The 10,609-nt window shown below is 47.7% G+C and overlaps 7 non-coding genes across 7 annotated transcripts; all 7 read right to left on the reverse strand.

Moving 5' to 3' along the window:
* Positions 1–686: 686 nt before the first annotated feature.
* Positions 687–877, reverse strand: LOC142689999 (U2 spliceosomal RNA). Its single transcript, XR_012858818.1, has one exon. It is a non-coding gene; the product is annotated as a U2 spliceosomal RNA (small nuclear RNA).
* A 1,288-nt stretch (positions 878–2,165) lies between these two features.
* On the reverse strand, positions 2,166–2,356 carry LOC142690022 (U2 spliceosomal RNA). Its single transcript, XR_012858838.1, has one exon. It is a non-coding gene; the product is annotated as a U2 spliceosomal RNA (small nuclear RNA).
* Positions 2,357–3,649: 1,293 nt separating this feature from the next.
* On the reverse strand, positions 3,650–3,840 carry LOC142690034 (U2 spliceosomal RNA). The gene has a single exon (XR_012858849.1). It is a non-coding gene; the product is annotated as a U2 spliceosomal RNA (small nuclear RNA).
* Positions 3,841–5,125: 1,285 nt separating this feature from the next.
* LOC142689760 (U2 spliceosomal RNA) lies at positions 5,126–5,316 on the reverse strand. Its single transcript, XR_012858602.1, has one exon. It is a non-coding gene; the product is annotated as a U2 spliceosomal RNA (small nuclear RNA).
* Positions 5,317–6,604: 1,288 nt separating this feature from the next.
* Positions 6,605–6,795, reverse strand: LOC142689772 (U2 spliceosomal RNA). Its single transcript, XR_012858613.1, has one exon. It is a non-coding gene; the product is annotated as a U2 spliceosomal RNA (small nuclear RNA).
* Positions 6,796–8,078: 1,283 nt separating this feature from the next.
* LOC142689784 (U2 spliceosomal RNA) lies at positions 8,079–8,269 on the reverse strand. The gene has a single exon (XR_012858624.1). It is a non-coding gene; the product is annotated as a U2 spliceosomal RNA (small nuclear RNA).
* Positions 8,270–9,561: 1,292 nt separating this feature from the next.
* LOC142689796 (U2 spliceosomal RNA) lies at positions 9,562–9,752 on the reverse strand. Its single transcript, XR_012858635.1, has one exon. It is a non-coding gene; the product is annotated as a U2 spliceosomal RNA (small nuclear RNA).
* Between the last annotated feature and the right edge of the window lie 857 nt (positions 9,753–10,609).

Here is a 10,609-nt window from a genome sequence, read left to right on the forward strand (position 1 = left end):
GGAGACAAGGGACTGCAAAATGGAAAATAGGCATCCACCAACTTTACAGACAACTTCTCCTTGCTCCTACAACCTCCATCCTTGCACAGTTTGTTATTCTTCTAGGTAACATAGTAACAAATCCAAATTGCTGCTCTCTTTGTAGGCAAGCAAGGCTTTGTTGCAACTGCAATTCTTACTTCTTCTTGAAATGTAGGGACGACAGTACATTCCATCACATCCATCTAGTGTACACAGGTAGGTCCATTGTGGCGGGCAGGCGAGCGGGCGGGCTGCTTTATTGGCTGTTTGCTGTTCCCCTACTCCACTCCACTATTTGACTGTTGTGCTGCATCAATCAATCAATCAATCAATCAATCAATCAATCAATCAATCAATCAATCAATCAGTGGCTGGCTCAGGTGCAGCTCTTTAACTTACCTAAAAGGGAGGGCGGAGAGAAGACAAGGAAGGTGAATGAGGTGTTCCAATGTGAAATGCCGGAAACACAGAAACACAGACGACACACAACAAGAGGTGGCAATCTATTCATTAATTGCATTTAATCAATGAGCTCATTATCACTCATGCATTGTCCAACAGGTGTTGAAATAATGGGATTAAAAGGGGAGATCCCTTCAGAAAGACAGAAACAATAGCAAAGACAAAAAACACTTTTGGAATCTGCTTTTAGTCAACACATAAGGAAAGGGTGCACCGGTCCTGGAAATACTGCAATACCAGGTCAATGCGTGGAGTGGACAGAGCAAGCTCTATTTCCATCTCCCTGTTCTAAAAATCCATTTAATATATGGTCCCCAGATAGGGGACGTATCAGATATTAAACTGATAAGAACAGATACTACACTTGATCTTAGCCAAAAGGCCGAGAAGCGATAACCCGAACGGGCCGCGCGTTGCCCGAGCCTGCCCGATACTGCTGTTCAGCCCTTGCAGCGATTCAGCCTACTTCTAGGCAATTCCATGGGGCCCTGCAGGCTCACACACTCACAGCTACACGGGAGGTGAATAAAGGCCGGAGAGGAAGCCAGACAGGATTTGCTTCTTTTGCTTGCACCACAATGCAGTGCTGAAAGAGGAGGAATCTACATAAAAACGCCTTCCTGGCAACGCCCAAATGCCCTGCTGCCATGCAGATAAACACTGGCAGCGGCAGCAAGTGCATGCCCACAGCCACCCCTTGTTCCTTCACACCTTGTATCAGCTGTAATCCAGTCCAGTCCAGTGCTGCCTGCTGAGCAGCACTGACCAACACTGCCTGGGCCCAGGCTTTTATCTCTGAGGCCCCATTATGATGTCAGAAAGCTGGCTCTGGAATCCTGAGGGCTCCACTATGACACGTGCAAAGTTCCGTCTGAACTTTATATAAGACGGTGAGGCTCAGTCAGTCACTCAGTGTTGCCTGAGAGGGCAACACTGCAACAGCCGGCCGCCAGGCTGTCTTTTTTTTGCACAGCTAGTTGCCTCCAGGAGGCCACAAGAGGGAGACAAGGGACTGCAAAATGGAAAATAGGCATCCACCAACTTTACAGACAACTTCTCCTTGCTCCTACAACCTCCATCCTTGCACAGTTTGTTATTCTTCTAGGTAACATAGTAACAAATCCAAATTGCTGCTCTCTTTGTAGGCAAGCAAGGCTTTGTTGCAACTGCAATTCTTACTTCTTCTTGAAATGTAGGGACGACAGTACATTCCATCACATCCATCTAGTGTACACAGGTAGGTCCATTGTGGCGGGCAGGCGAGCGGGCGGGCTGCTTTATTGGCTGTTTGCTGTTCCCCTACTCCACTCCACTATTTGACTGTTGTGCTGCATCAATCAATCAATCAATCAATCAATCAATCAATCAATCAATCAATCAATCAGTGGCTGGCTCAGGTGCAGCTCTTTAACTTACCTAAAAGGGAGGGCGGAGAGAAGACAAGGAAGGTGAATGAGGTGTTCCAATGTGAAATGCCGGAAACACAGAAACACAGACGACACACAACAAGAGGTGGCAATCTATTCATTAATTGCATTTAATCAATGAGCTCATTATCACTCATGCATTGTCCAACAGGTGTTGAAATAATGGGATTAAAAGGGGAGATCCCTTCAGAAAGACAGAAACAATAGCAAAGACAAAAAACACTTTTGGAATCTGCTTTTAGTCAACACATAAGGAAAGGGTGCACCGGTCCTGGAAATACTGCAATACCAGGTCAATGCGTGGAGTGGACAGAGCAAGCTCTATTTCCATCTCCCTGTTCTAAAAATCCATTTAATATATGGTCCCCAGATAGGGGACGTATCAGATATTAAACTGATAAGAACAGATACTACACTTGATCTTAGCCAAAAGGCCGAGAAGCGATAACCCGAACGGGCCGCGCGTTGCCCGAGCCTGCCCGATACTGCTGTTCAGCCCTTGCAGCGATTCAGCCTACTTCTAGGCAATTCCATGGGGCCCTGCAGGCTCACACACTCACAGCTACACGGGAGGTGAATAAAGGCCGGAGAGGAAGCCAGACAGGATTTGCTTCTTTTGCTTGCACCACAATGCAGTGCTGAAAGAGGAGGAATCTACATAAAAACGCCTTCCTGGCAACGCCCAAATGCCCTGCTGCCATGCAGATAAACACTGGCAGCGGCAGCAAGTGCATGCCCACAGCCACCCCTTGTTCCTTCACACCTTGTATCAGCTGTAATCCAGTCCAGTCCAGTGCTGCCTGCTGAGCAGCACTGACCAACACTGCCTGGGCCCAGGCTTTTATCTCTGAGGCCCCATTATGATGTCAGAAAGCTGGCTCTGGAATCCTGAGGGCTCCACTATGACACGTGCAAAGTTCCGTCTGAACTTTATATAAGACGGTGAGGCTCAGTCAGTCACTCAGTGTTGCCTGAGAGGGCAACACTGCAACAGCCGGCCGCCAGGCTGTCTTTTTTTTGCACAGCTAGTTGCCTCCAGGAGGCCACAAGAGGGAGACAAGGGACTGCAAAATGGAAAATAGGCATCCACCAACTTTACAGACAACTTCTCCTTGCTCCTACAACCTCCATCCTTGCACAGTTTGTTATTCTTCTAGGTAACATAGTAACAAATCCAAATTGCTGCTCTCTTTGTAGGCAAGCAAGGCTTTGTTGCAACTGCAATTCTTACTTCTTCTTGAAATGTAGGGACGACAGTACATTCCATCACATCCATCTAGTGTACACAGGTAGGTCCATTGTGGCGGGCAGGCGAGCGGGCGGGCTGCTTTATTGGCTGTTTGCTGTTCCCCTACTCCACTCCACTATTTGACTGTTGTGCTGCATCAATCAATCACATCAATCAATCAATCAATCAATCAATCAATCAATCAATCAATCAGTGGCTGGCTCAGGTGCAGCTCTTTAACTTACCTAAAAGGGAGGGCGGAGAGAAGACAAGGAAGGTGAATGAGGTGTTCCAATGTGAAATGCCGGAAACACAGAAACACAGACGACACACAACAAGAGGTGGCAATCTATTCATTAATTGCATTTAATCAATGAGCTCATTATCACTCATGCATTGTCCAACAGGTGTTGAAATAATGGGATTAAAAGGGGAGATCCCTTCAGAAAGACAGAAACAATAGCAAAGACAAAAAACACTTTTGGAATCTGCTTTTAGTCAACACATAAGGAAAGGGTGCACCGGTCCTGGAAATACTGCAATACCAGGTCAATGCGTGGAGTGGACAGAGCAAGCTCTATTTCCATCTCCCTGTTCTAAAAATCCATTTAATATATGGTCCCCAGATAGGGGACGTATCAGATATTAAACTGATAAGAACAGATACTACACTTGATCTTAGCCAAAAGGCCGAGAAGCGATAACCCGAACGGGCCGCGCGTTGCCCGAGCCTGCCCGATACTGCTGTTCAGCCCTTGCAGCGATTCAGCCTACTTCTAGGCAATTCCATGGGGCCCTGCAGGCTCACACACTCACAGCTACACGGGAGGTGAATAAAGGCCGGAGAGGAAGCCAGACAGGATTTGCTTCTTTTGCTTGCACCACAATGCAGTGCTGAAAGAGGAGGAATCTACATAAAAACGCCTTCCTGGCAACGCCCAAATGCCCTGCTGCCATGCAGATAAACACTGGCAGCGGCAGCAAGTGCATGCCCACAGCCACCCCTTGTTCCTTCACACCTTGTATCAGCTGTAATCCAGTCCAGTCCAGTGCTGCCTGCTGAGCAGCACTGACCAACACTGCCTGGGCCCAGGCTTTTATCTCTGAGGCCCCATTATGATGTCAGAAAGCTGGCTCTGGAATCCTGAGGGCTCCACTATGACACGTGCAAAGTTCCGTCTGAACTTTATATAAGACGGTGAGGCTCAGTCAGTCACTCAGTGTTGCCTGAGAGGGCAACACTGCAACAGCCGGCCGCCAGGCTGTCTTTTTTTTGCACAGCTAGTTGCCTCCAGGAGGCCACAAGAGGGAGACAAGGGACTGCAAAATGGAAAATAGGCATCCACCAACTTTACAGACAACTTCTCCTTGCTCCTACAACCTCCATCCTTGCACAGTTTGTTATTCTTCTAGGTAACATAGTAACAAATCCAAATTGCTGCTCTCTTTGTAGGCAAGCAAGGCTTTGTTGCAACTGCAATTCTTACTTCTTCTTGAAATGTAGGGACGACAGTACATTCCATCACATCCATCTAGTGTACACAGGTAGGTCCATTGTGGCGGGCAGGCGAGCGGGCGGGCTGCTTTATTGGCTGTTTGCTGTTCCCCTACTCCACTCCACTATTTGACTGTTGTGCTGCAATCAATCAATCAATCAATCAATCAATCAATCAATCAATCAATCAATCAGTGGCTGGCTCAGGTGCAGCTCTTTAACTTACCTAAAAGGGAGGGCGGAGAGAAGACAAGGAAGGTGAATGAGGTGTTCCAATGTGAAATGCCGGAAACACAGAAACACAGACGACACACAACAAGAGGTGGCAATCTATTCATTAATTGCATTTAATCAATGAGCTCATTATCACTCATGCATTGTCCAACAGGTGTTGAAATAATGGGATTAAAAGGGGAGATCCCTTCAGAAAGACAGAAACAATAGCAAAGACAAAAAACACTTTTGGAATCTGCTTTTAGTCAACACATAAGGAAAGGGTGCACCGGTCCTGGAAATACTGCAATACCAGGTCAATGCGTGGAGTGGACAGAGCAAGCTCTATTTCCATCTCCCTGTTCTAAAAATCCATTTAATATATGGTCCCCAGATAGGGGACGTATCAGATATTAAACTGATAAGAACAGATACTACACTTGATCTTAGCCAAAAGGCCGAGAAGCGATAACCCGAACGGGCCGCGCGTTGCCCGAGCCTGCCCGATACTGCTGTTCAGCCCTTGCAGCGATTCAGCCTACTTCTAGGCAATTCCATGGGGCCCTGCAGGCTCACACACTCACAGCTACACGGGAGGTGAATAAAGGCCGGAGAGGAAGCCAGACAGGATTTGCTTCTTTTGCTTGCACCACAATGCAGTGCTGAAAGAGGAGGAATCTACATAAAAACGCCTTCCTGGCAACGCCCAAATGCCCTGCTGCCATGCAGATAAACACTGGCAGCGGCAGCAAGTGCATGCCCACAGCCACCCCTTGTTCCTTCACACCTTGTATCAGCTGTAATCCAGTCCAGTCCAGTGCTGCCTGCTGAGCAGCACTGACCAACACTGCCTGGGCCCAGGCTTTTATCTCTGAGGCCCCATTATGATGTCAGAAAGCTGGCTCTGGAATCCTGAGGGCTCCACTATGACACGTGCAAAGTTCCGTCTGAACTTTATATAAGACGGTGAGGCTCAGTCAGTCACTCAGTGTTGCCTGAGAGGGCAACACTGCAACAGCCGGCCGCCAGGCTGTCTTTTTTTTGCACAGCTAGTTGCCTCCAGGAGGCCACAAGAGGGAGACAAGGGACTGCAAAATGGAAAATAGGCATCCACCAACTTTACAGACAACTTCTCCTTGCTCCTACAACCTCCATCCTTGCACAGTTTGTTATTCTTCTAGGTAACATAGTAACAAATCCAAATTGCTGCTCTCTTTGTAGGCAAGCAAGGCTTTGTTGCAACTGCAATTCTTACTTCTTCTTGAAATGTAGGGACGACAGTACATTCCATCACATCCATCTAGTGTACACAGGTAGGTCCATTGTGGCGGGCAGGCGAGCGGGCGGGCTGCTTTATTGGCTGTTTGCTGTTCCCCTACTCCACTCCACTATTTGACTGTTGTGCTGCATCAATCAATCAATCAATCAATCAATCAATCAATCAATCAATCAATCAATCAGTGGCTGGCTCAGGTGCAGCTCTTTAACTTACCTAAAAGGGAGGGCGGAGAGAAGACAAGGAAGGTGAATGAGGTGTTCCAATGTGAAATGCCGGAAACACAGAAACACAGACGACACACAACAAGAGGTGGCAATCTATTCATTAATTGCATTTAATCAATGAGCTCATTATCACTCATGCATTGTCCAACAGGTGTTGAAATAATGGGATTAAAAGGGGAGATCCCTTCAGAAAGACAGAAACAATAGCAAAGACAAAAAACACTTTTGGAATCTGCTTTTAGTCAACACATAAGGAAAGGGTGCACCGGTCCTGGAAATACTGCAATACCAGGTCAATGCGTGGAGTGGACAGAGCAAGCTCTATTTCCATCTCCCTGTTCTAAAAATCCATTTAATATATGGTCCCCAGATAGGGGACGTATCAGATATTAAACTGATAAGAACAGATACTACACTTGATCTTAGCCAAAAGGCCGAGAAGCGATAACCCGAACGGGCCGCGCGTTGCCCGAGCCTGCCCGATACTGCTGTTCAGCCCTTGCAGCGATTCAGCCTACTTCTAGGCAATTCCATGGGGCCCTGCAGGCTCACACACTCACAGCTACACGGGAGGTGAATAAAGGCCGGAGAGGAAGCCAGACAGGATTTGCTTCTTTTGCTTGCACCACAATGCAGTGCTGAAAGAGGAGGAATCTACATAAAAACGCCTTCCTGGCAACGCCCAAATGCCCTGCTGCCATGCAGATAAACACTGGCAGCGGCAGCAAGTGCATGCCCACAGCCACCCCTTGTTCCTTCACACCTTGTATCAGCTGTAATCCAGTCCAGTCCAGTGCTGCCTGCTGAGCAGCACTGACCAACACTGCCTGGGCCCAGGCTTTTATCTCTGAGGCCCCATTATGATGTCAGAAAGCTGGCTCTGGAATCCTGAGGGCTCCACTATGACACGTGCAAAGTTCCGTCTGAACTTTATATAAGACGGTGAGGCTCAGTCAGTCACTCAGTGTTGCCTGAGAGGGCAACACTGCAACAGCCGGCCGCCAGGCTGTCTTTTTTTTGCACAGCTAGTTGCCTCCAGGAGGCCACAAGAGGGAGACAAGGGACTGCAAAATGGAAAATAGGCATCCACCAACTTTACAGACAACTTCTCCTTGCTCCTACAACCTCCATCCTTGCACAGTTTGTTATTCTTCTAGGTAACATAGTAACAAATCCAAATTGCTGCTCTCTTTGTAGGCAAGCAAGGCTTTGTTGCAACTGCAATTCTTACTTCTTCTTGAAATGTAGGGACGACAGTACATTCCATCACATCCATCTAGTGTACACAGGTAGGTCCATTGTGGCGGGCAGGCGAGCGGGCGGGCTGCTTTATTGGCTGTTTGCTGTTCCCCTACTCCACTCCACTATTTGACTGTTGTGCTGCTCAATCAATCAATCAATCAATCAATCAATCAATCAATCAATCAATCAGTGGCTGGCTCAGGTGCAGCTCTTTAACTTACCTAAAAGGGAGGGCGGAGAGAAGACAAGGAAGGTGAATGAGGTGTTCCAATGTGAAATGCCGGAAACACAGAAACACAGACGACACACAACAAGAGGTGGCAATCTATTCATTAATTGCATTTAATCAATGAGCTCATTATCACTCATGCATTGTCCAACAGGTGTTGAAATAATGGGATTAAAAGGGGAGATCCCTTCAGAAAGACAGAAACAATAGCAAAGACAAAAAACACTTTTGGAATCTGCTTTTAGTCAACACATAAGGAAAGGGTGCACCGGTCCTGGAAATACTGCAATACCAGGTCAATGCGTGGAGTGGACAGAGCAAGCTCTATTTCCATCTCCCTGTTCTAAAAATCCATTTAATATATGGTCCCCAGATAGGGGACGTATCAGATATTAAACTGATAAGAACAGATACTACACTTGATCTTAGCCAAAAGGCCGAGAAGCGATAACCCGAACGGGCCGCGCGTTGCCCGAGCCTGCCCGATACTGCTGTTCAGCCCTTGCAGCGATTCAGCCTACTTCTAGGCAATTCCATGGGGCCCTGCAGGCTCACACACTCACAGCTACACGGGAGGTGAATAAAGGCCGGAGAGGAAGCCAGACAGGATTTGCTTCTTTTGCTTGCACCACAATGCAGTGCTGAAAGAGGAGGAATCTACATAAAAACGCCTTCCTGGCAACGCCCAAATGCCCTGCTGCCATGCAGATAAACACTGGCAGCGGCAGCAAGTGCATGCCCACAGCCACCCCTTGTTCCTTCACACCTTGTATCAGCTGTAATCCAGTCCAGTCCAGTGCTGCCTGCTGAGCAGCACTGACCAACACTGCCTGGGCCCAGGCTTTTATCTCTGAGGCCCCATTATGATGTCAGAAAGCTGGCTCTGGAATCCTGAGGGCTCCACTATGACACGTGCAAAGTTCCGTCTGAACTTTATATAAGACGGTGAGGCTCAGTCAGTCACTCAGTGTTGCCTGAGAGGGCAACACTGCAACAGCCGGCCGCCAGGCTGTCTTTTTTTTGCACAGCTAGTTGCCTCCAGGAGGCCACAAGAGGGAGACAAGGGACTGCAAAATGGAAAATAGGCATCCACCAACTTTACAGACAACTTCTCCTTGCTCCTACAACCTCCATCCTTGCACAGTTTGTTATTCTTCTAGGTAACATAGTAACAAATCCAAATTGCTGCTCTCTTTGTAGGCAAGCAAGGCTTTGTTGCAACTGCAATTCTTACTTCTTCTTGAAATGTAGGGACGACAGTACATTCCATCACATCCATCTAGTGTACACAGGTAGGTCCATTGTGGCGGGCAGGCGAGCGGGCGGGCTGCTTTATTGGCTGTTTGCTGTTCCCCTACTCCACTCCACTATTTGACTGTTGTGCTGCATCAATCAATCAATCAATCAATCAATCAATCAATCAATCAATCAATCAATCAATCAGTGGCTGGCTCAGGTGCAGCTCTTTAACTTACCTAAAAGGGAGGGCGGAGAGAAGACAAGGAAGGTGAATGAGGTGTTCCAATGTGAAATGCCGGAAACACAGAAACACAGACGACACACAACAAGAGGTGGCAATCTATTCATTAATTGCATTTAATCAATGAGCTCATTATCACTCATGCATTGTCCAACAGGTGTTGAAATAATGGGATTAAAAGGGGAGATCCCTTCAGAAAGACAGAAACAATAGCAAAGACAAAAAACACTTTTGGAATCTGCTTTTAGTCAACACATAAGGAAAGGGTGCACCGGTCCTGGAAATACTGCAATACCAGGTCAATGCGTGGAGTGGACAGAGCAAGCTCTATTTCCATCTCCCTGTTCTAAAAATCCATTTAATATATGGTCCCCAGATAGGGGACGTATCAGATATTAAACTGATAAGAACAGATACTACACTTGATCTTAGCCAAAAGGCCGAGAAGCGATAACCCGAACGGGCCGCGCGTTGCCCGAGCCTGCCCGATACTGCTGTTCAGCCCTTGCAGCGATTCAGCCTACTTCTAGGCAATTCCATGGGGCCCTGCAGGCTCACACACTCACAGCTACACGGGAGGTGAATAAAGGCCGGAGAGGAAGCCAGACAGGATTTGCTTCTTTTGCTTGCACCACAATGCAGTGCTGAAAGAGGAGGAATCTACATAAAAACGCCTTCCTGGCAACGCCCAAATGCCCTGCTGCCATGCAGATAAACACTGGCAGCGGCAGCAAGTGCATGCCCACAGCCACCCCTTGTTCCTTCACACCTTGTATCAGCTGTAATCCAGTCCAGTCCAGTGCTGCCTGCTGAGCAGCACTGACCAACACTGCCTGGGCCCAGGCTTTTATCTCTGAGGCCCCATTATGATGTCAGAAAGCTGGCTCTGGAATCCTGAGGGCTCCACTATGACACGTGCAAAGTTCCGTCTGAACTTTATATAAGACGGTGAGGCTCAGTCAGTCACTCAGTGTTGCCTGAGAGGGCAACACTGCAACAGCCGGCCGCCAGGCTGTCTTTTTTTTGCACAGCTAGTTGCCTCCAGGAGGCCACAAGAGGGAGACAAGGGACTGCAAAATGGAAAATAGGCATCCACCAACTTTACAGACAACTTCTCCTTGCTCCTACAACCTCCATCCTTGCACAGTTTGTTATTCTTCTAGGTAACATAGTAACAAATCCAAATTGCTGCTCTCTTTGTAGGCAAGCAAGGCTTTGTTGCAACTGCAATTCTTACTTCTTCTTGAAATGTAGGGACGACAGTACATTCCATCACATCCATCTAGTGTACACAGGTAGGTCCATTGTG

The sequence above is a fragment of the Rhinoderma darwinii genome (assembly GCF_050947455.1).
Source record: "Rhinoderma darwinii isolate aRhiDar2 chromosome 5 unlocalized genomic scaffold, aRhiDar2.hap1 SUPER_5_unloc_32, whole genome shotgun sequence".
Classification (NCBI taxonomy): Eukaryota; Metazoa; Chordata; class Amphibia; order Anura; family Rhinodermatidae; genus Rhinoderma; species Rhinoderma darwinii.